Source organism: Balaenoptera ricei, chromosome 5 (assembly GCF_028023285.1).
Source record: "Balaenoptera ricei isolate mBalRic1 chromosome 5, mBalRic1.hap2, whole genome shotgun sequence".
Classification (NCBI taxonomy): Eukaryota; Metazoa; Chordata; class Mammalia; order Artiodactyla; family Balaenopteridae; genus Balaenoptera; species Balaenoptera ricei.
Genome location: NC_082643.1, coordinates 120,911,480 through 120,928,174, shown reverse-complemented (window position 1 = coordinate 120,928,174; position 16,695 = coordinate 120,911,480). Strand labels below are relative to the sequence as shown.

At 37.1% G+C, this 16,695-nt stretch overlaps 1 protein-coding gene across 3 annotated transcripts in view; it reads left to right on the top strand.

Annotated features, from left to right (window-relative positions):
• Window positions 1–2: 2 nt before the first annotated feature.
• SEC24D (SEC24 homolog D, COPII coat complex component) overlaps window positions 3–16,695 on the top strand; it is a 138,020-nt gene continuing 121,327 nt past the window's right edge. For 2 of the 3 annotated variants that reach the window (XM_059923517.1, XM_059923515.1), the window contains exons 1-2: window positions 3–100; window positions 9,125–9,209. The gene's annotated coding sequence lies outside the window, so the exon portion shown is untranslated. The remainder of the gene's footprint in view (window positions 101–9,124; window positions 9,210–16,695) is intronic. The other variant, XM_059923516.1, reaches the window with a different exon arrangement.

Below are 16,695 nucleotides of genomic sequence, written 5' to 3'. Positions count from 1 at the left end.
AAGTAACAAGCCAGATGAGATGCATACCCTCTAGACACTCATGTTCCGGTAAGAAGGACAGACGATAAAGACAAATAACCCTGTGCTTCGTCAGAAGGTGGTAAGTGCAACGAAGAAAAATAAAGCTGTAGGGGTAGGGTAGGGAGGTTGGCTACTTCAGGGGAAGCTTTTTGTCTTGAGGAGGTGATATCTGAGCAAAGATCTATTCTGTGCTGTTGCAGTAGTGGTGGTTTTCACTGTTTGTTTATTTATTTATTTGTTTATTTTGGTTGTGTTGGGTCTTTGTTGCTGCACGTGGGCTTTCTCTAGTTGTGGCGAGCGGGGGCTACTCTTCGTTGCGGTGCACGAAGCTTCTCATTGAGGTGTCTTCTCCTGTTGCGGAGCACGGGCTCTAGGCACGCAGGCTTCAGTAGTTGTGGTGCACGGGCTCAGTAGTTGCGGCTCGCGGGCTCTAGAGCACAGGCTCAGTAGTTGTGGTGCATGGGCTTAGTTGCTCCGCGGCATGTGGGATCTTCCCGGACCAGGGCTCGAACCCGTGTCCCCTGTTTTGGCAGGCGGATTCTTAACCACTGCGCCACCAGGGAAGTCCCTCACTGATTTATTTAAATCATAAAAATATTTGACCAAGCAAGATACTGTAAGTATACTTGTTTCAGAGGCAGCACAGGTCGGGGGAGAGGCAGGAGCTTGACGTGGATTCAAACCCCAGCTCTGCCACTATTTTCTACACAGCCTTGGGTGCATGGTTTATCTTTTCTGAACCTTGATATTCTCCTCTTTTGAAGTTTCTCTGAGAAATAAATGAGATTTTTTTTTTTTCCATACCACATGGCATGCAAGACCTTAGTTCCCAGGGATCGAACCTATGCTCCCTGCAGTGGAAGCGTGGAACCTTAACCACTGGACCGCCAGGGAAGTCCCAAAATGAGATTTTTTAAACACTTGTTTTTCAAACAAATTTTAAACAAGTGCCTGGCACATAGTAACTGCTTAATAAATCTTTCCTTTAACCCCTCCCTTTGCTCTCTAAGATGGTCCTTTCTGGATGGCAACGCAGATGCCTTAGCTGAGAGCTTTTGGAAGGAAAAAGCTTTTCATTGTAGGTCAGTGCAATGGACTTCCCACAAAAGTGAGGAATTTCCTACAAAATTGCTAATTATTTGCAGAACAGGCAGCAACAACTGAGCAAAGAGAGAATAAAAGGGCCACCACTGAGTATGAGAGCAGATGTTCAGCTGACCAGATTTCATTACTCCTTATAACTCTTTGGAATCAAGACAGGCCTGGGTTTGTGTCCCACTTCTGCCACCCTGGTTACCATGGCTTTCTAAGCCTCAGCTTCCTCGTATTTGGAAAAGAAAAGGCTGTTTTGAAGAACTGTGATGTACATTGATGCTCAACTCTGTGCGGGAATACAGGAGGCTCTCGCTTTGTATTTGTTATTATTGTTATTAGCAGTGGTCTATCAATTTTTGACTCAGGATGCTTTCCCATTCACTCTCTTACCATGAAGTACAGTAGTAGAAATAGCATCATATCCCTTACCAGAACTGTGAAATAAGGCCCTGAGAGAGCATGGTTTCATCCATAGTTTCATCCAGGACTGGGACTGAATTTCAGTCTGAATTCCCCAGCATCTAGAACAGCATCTGCAACCAACTAAGAGCTCAAAAATATTTGCCGATGGATCGACTGTACTGTCTCCCAGTTTTCCCACTGAGCTTCACCTCTGGATATAATAGAATTGCTGAACCACATAGGGATTTGGGAGATTCTTTTTCTGTCCTTCAAGTAGGGGAACCCCTTTGCCTTCCAAGATGGCCAGTGAACCAATTTCTGCAGGCCCAGGATTTTAAGTTTTCCGAAGGTAATCGTCGCTCCTTAATAAATACACATGGAATGAAATTGCATAGAATCAAATTGAATTAAATGGAAACACAGTAAATGCAAACTTAAACTAACATATTAAACCTGGTTTGGACTTTATTTCCAGATTTCAACTTTCATTTACCGTCATGTAGAGTGACAAGGAACTATACTTTGTCCATCTTTGATAACTTTCTCTTTGAAATCTTGAAGTGGTTATAAACATTAAGTCCCACCAAGTGTCATTTTCTAAATTCTCTGAGGAGAGGGGAAAGAGGCAGCCAGGTGAAGCAAATTGCCTGAGGTCACACTGGAATCAGTGAGAGAGCAAACCAGACTCAGAGCCTTCTTACCCCATCAGTGGTGAAAAGGGAAAGTTATCTGGAGGTACTTAGGCCATTGCCCAGACAACATATTCAGGGGATTTTCCTGCATTTTGTTTTCCAGGACTTTGGCAAATCTGGCCTTAAGTATCTCTGGGGGTAGCATTTCCTTCCACTTTCCATCTTTCCAACTTGGGTAATTATGCCAGCCTCCAAGAGCTTCAACTGCCAGGAGAAGTTTGTCTATCATTTAAAGTATAACTTCCAGATCTCTTTTCATATTTCTATTCTTCCCATTACTATCTTTTTCTTCCTTTTTAGTGCTGATAGTAGTAACGTTTAGGATTATTGGGAATAGAGCTATCATATATGAAAAACTTCTTCTCTGAAAGAATTTTAAATGTCTTTGAAAAAAATCTTTCTTTACATCTTTAATTAAAAGGTAGGTTTTTTAAAAATCAAAACATTGAGGTAATGTTTGAGCAAGACATCTGTTCTGCCAGATAGCTATAGAATTTCAACAAAATGTAAGAAAAGTTTTTTGAAAGGCATACATAAACAGGCATGAAAATTTGCACAGATTGACAATTTTAAAATGTAATGTTATGTTGTCACTATAGGAAAATTTAATGCACACGTGAGATACTTCAGACACATTGTTTCTGATGTAACCCATTTGTGAATGCATTTTAAAAATTAAAGAATCACCCGAATTTAGATAATCAGTTTGAAAAGCTGTAAAATCTAGACCAAGTGTATTATATTTTTGGAGGAATAAAACGTTTTAACAAGTGCAGGCAATTAAAGCAAGTGTATATATATATATATATATATATATATATATATATATATATATATATATACACTTGTGTATATACACATTCCATGTGTATACAAGTGTGTTTCATATATATATATGAAATCCAACAGAGCCATTGCACAGAAATATCAAGGAAGATTGTCTCTTACTCCATTTTTCATTAGGTAAGTAGTTTTTTAAGTCAGAGGCAGAAGAGGAATAGATTGGGTTGCTCTAACTTTTATTCCTATGAGGTACACACTCAAAGTTAAACATGACAGAACCTGACTTGAGGGAAATTTTCAGTCAAAAAAAAAAAAAAATCAGATAATGATCATTATCATTAAAACTGATTTCACTTCACTCTTTTCAAATCAATTTTATTCTGCCTTAGCAATAAATGAAATCCAGATGTTAGAGTGATGCGAGATACTTTGTTTTAAGCCCAGTAAAGCAGAGCCATGATTTCTAGTTAGTATAACCATTCATTTGAAAAACAAACGCTTTAGTCTCCTTACAAAATTGTTTTGGTTAAGGAAACCCTGGGATGTAAATCATTAAGGATTACCAGTACCCTCAGGAGACAAGCAAATAAATAACAGATACTACCCAGGTACAGTGGCAACTCAAAATCACAAAATAACACAGTTTCAGGGTTTTAAGTAACTGTTGTTCAAAGACTGATAAGATTTATAGTATGGTAAACATGCTTTTGCCACAGAATTAATGGAAAGACAAATACATACACATTAATATCCAAGATGCAAAATGAGTTCAGGATAACGTCTGACTAATGATGTTCATCATTAAAGATTAGCAGAACAAATCATTAATAAGAATTATAAGATTTTGAAGTGGAAGCATACAGGCAACTGTATTTGGTAGACAGCATGCACAAATATTATTTTAGTCCAAGGACAACTAATCTCAACAACTTTGAACTAGTAAATAATTTCCTTCCTTTGGTGTATGAGAACATTTGTGACATATGATTATACTAATTACCTCTACCTCGTTTTTGCTTGTGAAAGAAGGAGGAGGAAAATGTAACTATTTCAAGAGTTCTCTGCTTTTGAAAAATTAAATAGAAGGCATTCTTATTATCAAATAATACATTATCAAACATATATATCAAATATAAATTATTACATTCTTCAGATGAATTTCAAAGAGGACACATGTAATGTAAACATGTGTAGTGTAAAAAGATACATGAGGAACTGTATTAACAGAAAGATGAAGTAAATGACCATCTTTAATAAATATACTTTTTTTAATCTGTAGGAATGACTGATTTGTACCGATGCATTTATTCACTTTGTCCTAGTCTCCTTGTGAAAAATAATACATTTTTTTGCAACATAGGTAGTGAAAGGGGAAGTCTGTGACTGAACAAAAATGGAACTGATAGGTACAGCCAGGAATTGGGTCTATACTCTTAAAATTATACTCTTTGGCATTAGTCTTTAACCAACAATGCCATTTGACTTAAATGATACAGAGCAATGCAAATACAGCACCATCTTTCATTGCCTTTAGTCATTTGAAAGAAAATGACTGAATTCAGTTTATGGTTTTAGATAAATCTAAGAAAATTTAAACCTGCAGTGATTCTCAGCCAAGGGTAATTTTGCTTCTAAGGGGCAGTTGACAATGTTGGGGAACACTTTTGATTGTCATGATGTGGGTGAGGAGATGGTGTGCTACTGGCATCTAGTGAGTAGAGGCCAGGATGCAGCTAAACACCCCACAATGCACAGGACAGCCCTCCGTCCCCAGCGAAAAATTATCTGGCCCAAAATGTCAATAGTACCTCAGCTGTAAAACCCTGGACTACAGAAATTGGAGGCTTAGAATCTTACACACACACACACACACACACACACACACACACACCCCAGAGTGTATATAATTCTTATTCCTGGTTTGGTTCAGACACTTTCTAGGAATCATTTTGTTAGATTCTTTCAATCTCACGTATGGAATTTTCCTGCCCCCATTAAATTCCACACATGAAGTGTTCTGAATCATCTTCATTCCCTCAGGTCCCCATCCCAGCACAGCCATATTCATCCTCAGAAAAGCACCTCATCAATTACCTTAATGATTTAGTTAAAATCATCCTACAAATGCTGTGTCTACTTCCTTCCTTCCCACATATTTTTTTCTATAACTTCACTCATTCTTTTCCATCTTTAAGAAAGTATTTCCTCTTTATCAAGGAAATGCCTTATCAGTTCTCCTTCCCCCCTCCCCCTCAAAATCACGTTTTCGTAACCCTTCTATCTTTTTAGGTTATTCCCTATTCCTCTCCTTCCTTTTGCAGCCAAAATTATTGAAAGAGTAGTCAACAGGACTGTGTCCACTTTATTATAATCTAACATCTGTTTCAATGACTCTCTGCAAATGCCTTCTTAGCCAAATCTCAACTGTAAAACCAATGGTCTTCCTTTAGCCATAATACTTAACTGTTAAAAATCTCCTGTGTCCTCCTCTGATACTTACTAACCTGATTCTCCTTCTATCATCATTTTTTTGGTCCCTCCACTATCCCACCCACTACATATATCCCACAAGGATCTGTGTGCAGTATGGCAGTTATCATACTGCGCCTCTCAACTCCAAATCCACCCTTCTACATCGGCTCTATGACGCTCAAGCTGGGACTCAGACTGTTTCTGCTTTGCCAGCGGCTCCTCATAACGTCTGCCAATAGAGGGCGCTGGACAGAGACTTCAAGGCCAGAGCAGAGAGAAGGGACTTGCTCCCACCCGACTGTTTCCAGTTCCTATAGCAGTTTCTTCCCATAGCTGACCTTGATCCCACTCTGTGGCTATTCTGACACTTTGCAGAACCAGGCTCATGATACCTCCACCAGCCGAGCAGCAGCCCCTCCTCAGAGGGCTGGCCCAGGCCCACGGGTCCCCTTTCAAACTTCCATGTTTTAATAAATTCCAACTTCTTCCTTTTATTCCCCCCAAACCAATGAAGGGTATCGGGGGAGAGCTGCTTCTTGCAGTTGCCACCTCCATGACGCTTTGGTGTTCTTACTTGCCTTTTCAGTTGTTTAATAATAGAGCCAGTAATACACAGAATAGCCATAATTATGGCTATCATCTTATTTATTCAACAGGAGAGTAACGTAACTTTCTTTTATCTTAGAACATTTTGAGTTTACTTTTCCCCTAACTGACATGAATGGTATATGGGATTTTGGTTTTCATTTAGTGTACTGATATTAATTACGAGGAAAGATCTGGCCTCCAAAGCTTAACTCACAGCCAAGTTCACCCTTCCATCATGCCTCCAAATAAGGCTTCCATTCCATCCCATTGTTATGGGATGCCAGTGGTTATGGTGGGTTGGAGGGGGGAACTAAAACTGGAAGAAGTTTGAAAGGTTGAATGAGGGAGGGGGTTTCAGTGACTTATACATAAACCTTGATGAAATGAGTACTTTTGGGCTAAACTATGGACATCCATAACCTTTGCCTCATGATACGGTAGGCATTATGCGTTAATAAAATTGAAGCTTCACTCATTCAGGCTTATTTATTTATTTATTTAGTATTTGTTTATTTATTTATTTATGGCTGTGTTGGGTCTTCGTTTCTGTGTGAAGGCTTTCTCTAGTTGTGGCAAGCGGGGGCCACTCTTCATCGCGGTGCTCGGGCCTCTCCCTATCGCGGCCTCTCTTGTTGCGGAGCTCAGGCTCCAGACGCGCAGGCTCAGCAATTGTGGCTCATGGGCCCAGCTGCTCTGTGGCATGTGGGATCCTCCCAGACCAGGGCTCGAACCCGTGTCCCCTGCATTGGCAGGCAGATTCTCAACCACTGCGCCACCAGGGAAGCCCCTGGGCTTATTTATTTTTATATTATCCCATGACCCCCAGGAATTATGATTATTCAAAGAAAGCTTCTAGGTGTGCTAACATCATAGCGGAATGTGCTCTATCTTGAGTTAGGAGGCCATTGAGAAGGAGTCAAGACTGGAAGGTGCTGAGACAGGTACCCGAACACTGACTTACACTTTTCATTTTGCATCTTCAGGCCTATGGAGGGAAGGCAGGCCTTTACAAAGAAAGGGATCTTTGGGCCTAGAAACAGGAAAGTTAGGAACACATGAAATCTGCTCTCAACATAAAGAGCAGATAGGAATCCTCAGAGTTTCTAGGGCTTCTAGCCATAGGGGGAAACTGTGAGGGAACAAAAGGCATTAAAATGTTATAAGGGTGAGGGAAGGCGTTATATGGGAAATCTCTGTACCTTCCTCTCAATTTTGAAGCGAACTTAAAACTGCTTAAAAAATAAAGTCTTTCCCAAAAATGTTATAAGTTTTTTTAAATTTTGTAATTTTCTTTGATCATTTTTATCAAGATTCTATCCCACAATGAATAACAGTAAAATTCTGAAATGGGAAGCAATCTACTATGCTTGATTTCAGGACAGCGAGGAAGTGGGAGCTGGAGAGACTATATATATCCTTCTCATTATGTAGCTAGAATTATCAAAAGGCCAGCAAGCACCAGAGAAGAGGCTAACACTGTTAAAAAGGATGGTGAAGAAGGCTACAGCCCATGGGCCTGTGCAGCAGGGAAGAAATGAAAGCAAGGAAAGCCAGCCTGACCCTGAGGATTTAATGGTCAGGAAGCCCTGTGGTTTTCAATTATGTGGAGGTACAAATTCTAAGGAAAGCAAGAGAAATGTAAGCTAAATAAGAAATCACCACCACTTCTTGATTCTTGAAATTTTATTGAATCACTGTTTCTCCCCAAATTACTTTTATATGTCAAGGTAGCCAAAAACCCACGCAAAAACCACTCACTTTACTTATAATAAATAAAAATACTCTAAAGTTATCTTAGTTATGATATAATGATCAGTGTTATTCAAATAAGGGGTTCTAGAAAAATCTGTATGACTCTTAGTATGAAAGCATTTTACTCAAATGGAAATTAAAGACAAGCTTAAACTTTACACTGGAATTCAGTGATTTTCTTTTAGCTAATTTTCATGTTATGTTGATCTGTGAAGAAATTTAGAATTTTAAAATTTTAAATTTTAGCGATTTTACAGATTAGTTAAAACATTTGATTAAAAAAAAAAATCTATCCTGTTTCAGTGAACCATATGCTCTGTGTAGTTCTTTACTGAAAAATCCAGAACTTTCTCCATCAAAAGCTTTCTACTGCCAAATGCCATACAATCTGCTATTAACTTACCATGTCTTGGCTGGCCTTGGAGTTATCATTTATTTATTTATTATATAATATGCACACCTATCACAATTTATCATGCCCTCAGCTTAATAAGGTTACTATTTATGAAGTTTCCTGGGGAATTGGGTTGCTCTGTATGGCTGTTACTTTTGCACTACTAATAATTCCTTGAAATGAAAAATTTTCTCATGTTTGGTGTTTCTTTTGCACTGCTTTGGTAAATTACCCAGTGCCTTTAATGTAGAAACTCAAAGAAGAAATGCTTGTCTGTATTTTGTCCCTTTAATGTTTGGAAAAGGATGGGGAATAACACGTTCTACAAAGATTGCCCCAAGTTTAATATAATAATATAAATTGCTTAATTATATATTTATTAATTTATTTTGAAGCCAAGGTTTTTTTAATTATAAAAATAAAAACCTATATTTCTCATTTATAGCTATAAAGAATAAATTTGTTGAATAAAGAATTTTTGTAGATTGTTTTTAAAAACAAAGCAAATTCATATCCTTTATTTAAAACCCCCCATAGAATAAAAATAAAAGAAGGATGTCCATTATTTCTATGTAATTGAAGACTCTATTCATCCTCTTCTTCACACTAAGAACAGAACAAGAGGAAACTGTTTTTTAGTATATATGCATTTGAAATTCTCAGTGATCTGGAGTGATTTCTATTCATCTCAATATAAAGAGTGGCTTAGTATGAAGCTTTGCTAATGAGGAGGACTTGATTGTCCTTTGGTAGGTTTTACAATCCTCCCTGATAAACCTATAGGCATCGCAGAACCAGATATTTGCTAACTCCAAGGAACTAGAAGATACAAGGCTACTCACTTCAAAAAATATTTATCGAGAGCCATCAATGTGTTCAACCCCATTATGTGATCCAATAAATAAAGAAATCATTCATTTCACAGGACATCGAACCCGTGTCCCCCGCATTGGCAGGCAGACTCTCAACCACTGCGCCACCAGGGAAGCCCAAGATAGGTGAATTTTATGGTATGTGTTATATCTTCACTTAAAGAAGATAAACAATATAGACAGTAAAACTGGTACGTACAGAATTATTATCCTCATTAGGTCTTCATGTATCAGTTTCTTAGTCATATTTCTCTAATATCATGTCACTGGTATTTTCCTATGGTCTTATTATTTTGTATGTTTGTTATAAAATTACCTGCAATCTTTAAAATGGTATTTTATTGTTAATATATATGAAACTGTTAATATCTTCAGTTGATTTCTTCTATTTCAACCATACTGTTTTTAATTATGAAAATACTCTCTACAGTTACTGAGGTCCCTGGTCAGATCAATAATAATGCTAAATTGAGAATATTTTCCATTTTAATTGTATCATATTGAAATATAGTAATATTTCAGCCAAAATATTTTCACAGGTACTCTCTTTTTGCCTCCATTCAGAGTATATTTTTTCAATAAATTTTTTATTAGATGAAATTTGTCAAATTATCTCTATGATTCTTTTGAATGTTTTGCCAAATTTAAATTCTTTTAAGTTTTATTCTATTTTGGCACAGAGAATAATTTTCTCCAACAAAAGTGGGAACACAAAGGACATTCAGGATATCCCAAAGATCTATTATCTAATTTCAAAATCAAATCTTGCACTATTTGAACTTTCATTATTTCAGTACTTACAAGTAAGTTGAATATATTGTATTGCACTTAGATTGATTTACAAAGAACTTCCTTAAGGGCTCAAGCATTTCTAAAATTTGATAACATGTAGCAAAGAGAGAAAGCATCTACTTCCACACTGAATCTGAATTATTTTTTTATTTCAACATCAAATTTGTTAAAAAAAAAAAGTATACAGTTTAGTAACTCTAACTGCATGTACATACAAAATATTTAGAAAATTTAACAACTATAGCTTCTATTTCAATTGTTAGATCATCACAGCTCTTTTAGGATGCAATTATGAATTTTGTATGTACCACAACCAATGCAATAAGCACATTTCTTCAGTGTATATATCTTAATTTAGTGGAACATTGTTTTTACCATGTTTTTACAAAGTTGTCCATCAAAATTTGTGTTCATTTTATTACTGAATAAAGCCAATAATTTTATATCAATGTTGAACTTTTAAACTACATTTATAATGTTTTTAACAATAGTGTGAGATGCTTTATCTAAACAGAATGAACTTTAAATAGTTTTACTTTGATTCCATGGTTTGTATGGGAAAAAAACTTGAACCATTTTTAATTGGCTGGCTTTTATTTGTAGCACCTGATATGTTGTTGTAAGATTCTCATCATTTAACTATCTGTGAAGTTATCATCCTGTTAGAACTAATAAAATAACATCTATCACTTCACTTTTTGTACAATCATAAGAAAACTGGGAATCTAAAATGAGCAAAATGTAGAAGTAACATCATTTGATCCAAATGGAAAGTCCTGCTGCACAGAGTGACATGTAAATACACCTTCTGCAGCTGCACATGCTAAATCATGATCTCCAGGAACAATCATCTTAAAATAACTAACTTTTGAAGTGGATACTTTCAGTTTTCACGTGCTCAGCAATTATGTCCCCATTGTTGGATGGGGAATTTAAAATTTTTGCAAGTTACACCTTCAACATTAGCTTTTTTGAGAAACAGAAACCCAGTACTTAATTTTTCATGAAACACTCTTGGCTTTTAGCCTATTACTGTCAAGAGTTTATTGCAATTTTTATAAAGGCATGAATAACAAAATAAGAAAATTTTAAAGATTTTTACCATAGGATACTGACAAAACTGCTGTAGCAAGAGCACTCAGACCACTCTCGGTACACAATATGGTAACCAGCCTCTATTTCCTGAACATATTTCATGGACACCTAATCTGTAATTACCCACATTTCCTAATGACCCTGCTGATTAGCAGCCTGGCAGCTTGTTACATATTGAAATCTGTAGCATGGGCCATGGCATAATTGGCTAGAACACCAAATAGATTGCAGGGGCAACTGTGTTGAATACTTCTTCCTCCAACCCCAAGACCAGAAGGATTTAACTGTTCCTAGTCGCCTGAATCCAAGGGCACATCATTTTATCAATTAAGACTCCACATACTATCCTGAAAAGCAGTTGTTATTTTATATATGTATATTTTTATATAATATATATATATATATATATATATATATATATGTATATATATATAATATATATTTAGAAAGGTTCTGGAATAGAAAGATGTTCTCTCTAACCAGGCAACTCTCTTTATATGTCCTAAACTGAGAATTCTTTTCCCTGCATATTAGCCTCATACTTCTAGATGAGACTACAGCAGAAATTGCAAGTACAAAATAAAGGCCCATCAAATTGATCTTCGCTTATTTTAATACAACACTTAACACTACTTGTTTAAATCAGGAAAAAAAATCCTAAAGTGGATGGTACAAGGGAATAGGCATAAATGGGGATTGTCTCAGGCATACTGGGGCATATGAAAACCCTAAAGTAGTTTAAATTCACAGTGGAAATAAATTCAATTCAAATCCACAAATATTTGTTGAGGACCTACTAAGCCCAAGAACTTTAGCTATAAGCTGAAAGGAAAATACAAATAGGAATTGAGCCAATTCTTTCCTTTTACCCTTAGGAAGGATAAGGCATATATACAAAGGATTCATATTCAGAATAGAATGGTATGACATTTTCTTGAAAATTAATGATGTAAGACTCTTGCATTGAAGAAAATAACACAGTATTTGTTTCCAATGATAAAACTTGAGCTTTTGAGTAAAAACGAAAATTTGGAAAAATTGTATCCACCACTGTGAGCTTGACAGTTTCCCAATATCTAAAGGCTTTTCTGATGCGATTCGTAATATGATAGTAATATGAACAAATGTGATAGTGAAAAGCGTCAACATTTCAAGGACTTGCATAACTCACTGGATCAATACTTTCCAAATGACAAATGTGTAAGCAATGTTACAAAAATCACACATGGGTAGAAAATGGCCATCCAAATTGCAAGATAGACAAATGGATTTTAATATAACAGTCTGAAAATTTTATTGATATGGTTTCAGAGTTCACGTTACAAACTAACCTTTAAGAAACAACCCCTTGTTAAGTTTTGGTGTATATCCACAAAAGAAAGAATATCCACAGTTTTCTGAAAAGGCTATTAAATATGTCCTTCTTTTTCCAACTACCTATCGCTATAAGGCTGAATTTTCTTTCTGTCCTTCAGTCAAACAGCTAATCACAACAGATTTAATACAAAAGTGGTTATGATAATCCAGCTGTCTTCTACTAAGCCAGGCATTAAAGAGGTTTGCAAAAATGTAAAACAATGCTACTTTTCTCACTAAATTGTTCTGTTTTAGAAAATATATTTTTTCATTAAAATATTATTTACACCGACATGTAATGGCCTTATTGCTATTTTGAAAGGAATTAATATATAAAGATTGCCTTAAATAATACAACTGTGTCTAATTTCATGACACTGGTGCTACCTGGAAAACGGGAAAGAGAGATTATGGCAGAAAAGATAGGGAAAGTTTTCACAAAAGACCTGGTATTCCACTTTAGATTCTGAAAAGTAGGACTTTAAGAGGAACTCTTTTTGAAAGGATGAAAAGTCATACGTAAAGGCTTAGAAACAGGAAAGCATCTGTTATTCTCAGGAAATAATGAGTAATGAGTTCAGTTGGCTGAAATATAAGGAAGGCACCATTCTCTCCTGCTTCTCTTGTTAACTCTCCCTCTCCCTTTCTGGCTTTTCTTTCTCTCCCACTCCATAAATCTTGATGCTTCCAACAGTTTTGTCCTTGGATCTGTCTTCTCACTCTATATGTCTCCCTCAACAATCATGTCCATCTTCAAGATTGGAACTTCACTTCTTGGCTGCAGAATCCCAGATGTTTATCTCACATTCCTTCCTGAGCTCTAGAATTATATGCTCTGGACATATGGAAAGCAACAAACCAAAAATGGAATAAACGTTTTCCCAGAAGTCACTCCCCCTCCTATATCCCCTTTCTTGGCATCCCCCCATATTCAGAAATAACTCAGGTCAAAAACAGCTGAGTCACTTTAATCTTCACTCTCACCTTCCTCCCCTATCTTCTTTCAATGTCATCCCCTTCCATCACCACTCTTCCTTGTTCTTCTTTTCTATACTATTATGGTATTTTCTTAGTTCTTTTCTGCCACTAGTCTCACAACCTTCCATTCCACCCTCCTTATTGCTGCTAAAGCCAATAGTACAAAAGCAACAAATCTAATCATGTTTACCTGTCTTGAAACCCTTTGATGCCCACCCCTCTCCAAGGATTCCCTAACACCTTAGTGGAACATAAAATGCCATCCATTACCTGGCCCTTGATTACTTCTCCATCCTTAATGCTTGGCAGGTACCCTCCTCAGCCCATAGCAAACCTATTTCTTGATTCTGCCATATTAAAGAACTTGTAGTTCTCAAAATGACTCCAGGTTGTTTTACTTTTCCATGACCTTGTTCAGGTGTTTTCTCATGCAGGAATGTCCTTTTCTGCCCCATCAACAAAGGATACCAATTCACCTTTCATCATTATTCTAGAGATACATTTCCTCTAAGAATTTTTCTCTTCACATTGGCTTAAGTAACATATTTATTTTCCTCTTTTAATAATAACATTTAAAGTGATTATTAGCTTGTGAAATCTGTTTCTGAAGCTGTTCTTAATTGATTTCCCCTCTTCACAGCACAAAATACTGAATAAAGCATTTTGCAAGGGCTCATCTTGTTTTAAATAAAAAGCAAAGAAAATTTAAATATCTAGCAGAAAGTACCCAAATCCATATTTCTTCTAATATTTCTACATATAAACTGGCAAAAAAAAGAGCCAAGGTTTACAAAACACATGTCCAATAGCCATGTGTGTATTATGTCCTTTCAAAACTTTTTTTCACAAATAATTTTATATTTCTGGAATTCCTTGAATATTTTGCAAATTTAATTTTTGATAGACTTGACATTCTTTTATATCACAGAGGTATTTTGTTTTGAGAAGTTTTTTCCTCAAACTGAGTCACATTTCTGGTCTTTAATATTAACATAGCTGGTTATTCACAGCTTATTTTAAAAAAGGATTAAAATTCTTAAGCAGCAACATCATAGCTGTATTTGCCATCCCCTGAATTCAAGTGATATCAGAGGTACAGATAGCCTGCCAGAGACTTGCTTCATTACTGAGCTCAAGTCCCCAAAATCAGTGAGCATCCAATCCAGCAGATAGAAAGAAGCTCTGAGCAGCTGCACAAAATGAAAGGCTTTTATAGGTAGAGGGGAGTGGGAACAAGGAAGTCTTATCAGGCAAAAAGCAAATTGGTTATTGCAAGGTTATTTTCCTTTAGGGGATGGCACGGGTCTATCAGGCAGATTACCTCACTACTGCTGATCAGGCAACTCCTGACTGACTGGTGTGAGATTCCATTTCTGGGAGAGCCCAAACTGTAATTAAGTCTTGGTACGGTGACGTGGGGCTTAGCATGGGTGACTCCTTTTGGGGCCTGTTGTCTTATCTTTAAAAAAACAAATTTGGATGGAGATATACCGAGGAAATGCAAAATGTTCAAAGCTTTTATGCCTAATTACATGAGGAAGACGTTATCCCAGTTATAGAAATGACGGGTCACACATTTACATAGGAGCCTAGACTTCAGAGTCTATCACACTTATGCAAAGAGCAGAAACAACGATTATAAAGACAGGGAAGTGCCACTCGTTTGCTAACTCAGGTGATTCAGTGATAAGAGATTTTTTTCATCAGCCTGTAATCGCAGTGATGTTTTTCAGTGCCATGTAAGCACCTGATACATGGGAGCAGGGAGCTGGTTCTTTTAAAAGGGCTAATAGAGAGAGGCAAGAAATAAGTAAAGGAAGCAAGGCAGTGACGAATTAGAAAAAAAAAAGGTTATGTGAAAACCATCTGAGAAATTAGCCAACATTTGTGGAGAGAATATAGAATATAGAAGTTAGGGTTCTTTATGTAGATAATGAGACTATCAAGATTTAGTGAAGCCAAAGTTTTATGACAGAGTGGTGAGATCTAACAAATCAGATTTTCCCTCATTTATATTTCCATTTAAAAGATTTTGTTTCATTGTAAACTGTATGGTCAAGTTAGTGGGGCAATAAATGGTTTAAAACTGTAGTAGAAACAGTAGATACATTAGTGATACATTTAAACAGGACAGGAAGTTCAACCTCAGAAATGGGAAAGAGGAGGCGGTTCCTCCTCTCCAAGAGAGCACGTGGAAGGTCATCCTACCTAAGGAGAAGGTTTTAGTTTCCCACTTTCTGCTTCCCACTCAGTGACACTTTGCACCTGCTTTCTGTAAAGATGAGATCTTAAAGCTGAAATTTGGAGGCAGAAGAATTGGCTTTTATAGTTAAAGCATCGTGCTACTAAAACAGATTTGTATCTTCCCTTGGACGGCTTGGAAACTGTCAATGCAATCCAGGGTAAGAAGGTGTGGAACCTAGAAAGACAGAAGGTAAGAGCCAAATTCCCAGGAACTCAAGGACTGTGTACAGTGTTGGGTTAAAGTGAGCCATAAATGGATGACTTCCCTTCCCCTCCCCTCCCTTCTCCCCTCCCCTTCTCTATTTGTTATGCATTTTAATGTGTAGAGAGAGAGAGAGAGGGAGAGAGAGAGAGAGAGAATTCTTTTATAAAATTTTGCTTCAAAGTATTCTCTTGAAATGCAGTTATAATTCAAATTTGCTTAACTCTTAAAATAGGCTTTTTTTTTTTTTTTTTAAAGGGAACGCTATTTATTTATTTATTTATTTAGGCTGTGTTGGGTCTTCGTTTCTGTGCGAGGGCTTTCTCTAGTTGCGGCGAGCGGGGGCCACTCTTCATCGCGGTGCGCAGGCCTCTCACTATCGCGGCCTCTCTTGTTGCGGAGCACAGGTTTCAGACGCGCAGGCTCAGTAGTTGTGGCTCACGGGCCTAGTTGCTCCGCGGCATGTGGGATCTTCCCAGACCAGGGCTCGAACCCGTGTCCCCTGCATTGGCAGGCAGATTCTCAACCACTGCGCCACCAGGGAAGCCCAAAATAGGCTTTTTAACGAAAATATAGGAAATGTGAAGGGAGTTTGGAATCATGGAAAAGGCACTGGAGTGCAGATTGACAGTTCTGGATTCTATTCCCAGCTTTTCAGAATCCATGTGACTCTGAGCTTGACTATCTGAACCTCAGCCTTCCCGTCTGGAGAATGAAAATATTGGATAGACTAGAATGATTTTTAAGGCTTCTTCCAACTCTGACATTTGATTATCCTATGAAATCTGGGTTAAGTAGAGAGGCACCTTCATATAGCACATTAACATCTGGTAGAGGCACACCTAAAGTGTAAGAGCAGAGAGGGACAAAATCAGCTTCTGAAATATTGAAATTGCCCCTCCTCAACAAATGAGTAGCTTGCTTTGTAACAAAGTAAGAACAAAAAGGATCACATTA